Here is a 941-nt window from a genome sequence, read left to right as displayed (position 1 = left end):
GAGTGTCAGAGTTCCCCAAGAGTCAATATCAGAGTCTCTGTTGCTTCGCGCGACCTTGCCTTGAGAATCAGGGTCCCTGTGTGCCCTTGCACCAGGAATTGGAGTCACTGGCTCTTAGTATGAATGCACAGGGACAGGGTCCAACCTAGCGTGCGCCAGGAGTCAGAGTTCCCCAAGAGTCAATATCAGAGTCTCTGTTGCTTCGCGCGACCTTGCCTTGAGAATCAGGGTCCCTGTGTGCCCTTGCACCAGGAATTGGAGTCACTGGCTCTTAGTATGAATGCACAGGGAGTCAGGATCTCAGGCGCAGGTGATAAGAAACACAGTCAAGTCACTGATGCTTGGTGCTGCCTCCTGCCCAGACAATCGGGGTCCCTGGGCCTGTGCTACGCTGGACAAATTCCCGGTGTTCACGCGATTGCTCCCAGCTCAGGGCTCCAAAGCTGGCAGTGTGCATAGGATCAGTTCCTGGGGTTCGCATGTTTGCTCCCAGCCCAGGACTCCTGGAGCAGGCAGTGCGAGCAGGACCAGTTCCTGGTGTTCACGCGTTTGCTCACAGCCCAGGGCTCTGATGATGGCAGTGCGAGTAGGATCACTTCCTGGAGTTCACCCATTTGCTCCCACCCCAGGGCTCCTGGATCAGGCAGTGTGAGCAGGACCAGTTCCTGGTGTTCGCACCTTTGCTCCCAGCCCAGGACTCCTGAACCCGGCCCTAGGAGGGATCAGCTCCAAGGTGCTCGCGCACTTCCAGGCCAAAGTTCCTGCAGGGCTGAGGCCCCAGCAAGGGGTGGGTCTATCTAAGCCTGCGGGAAGTGGGGATGGGCTCTGTTACTCACGGATCTGCCGCGGGGATTTCTGAACTTTTGGTGTCCACAGGTCTGTTGCTGTGGTCACAGGTCTCTGTCCCCAGTGGCTGCAGGGTCCTGGTATGCATCTGAGCT

The sequence above is a fragment of the Myotis davidii genome, unplaced genomic scaffold (assembly GCF_000327345.1).
Source record: "Myotis davidii unplaced genomic scaffold, ASM32734v1 scaffold1706, whole genome shotgun sequence".
Classification (NCBI taxonomy): domain Eukaryota; kingdom Metazoa; phylum Chordata; class Mammalia; order Chiroptera; family Vespertilionidae; genus Myotis; species Myotis davidii.
This window is presented reverse-complemented; position numbering follows the sequence as displayed.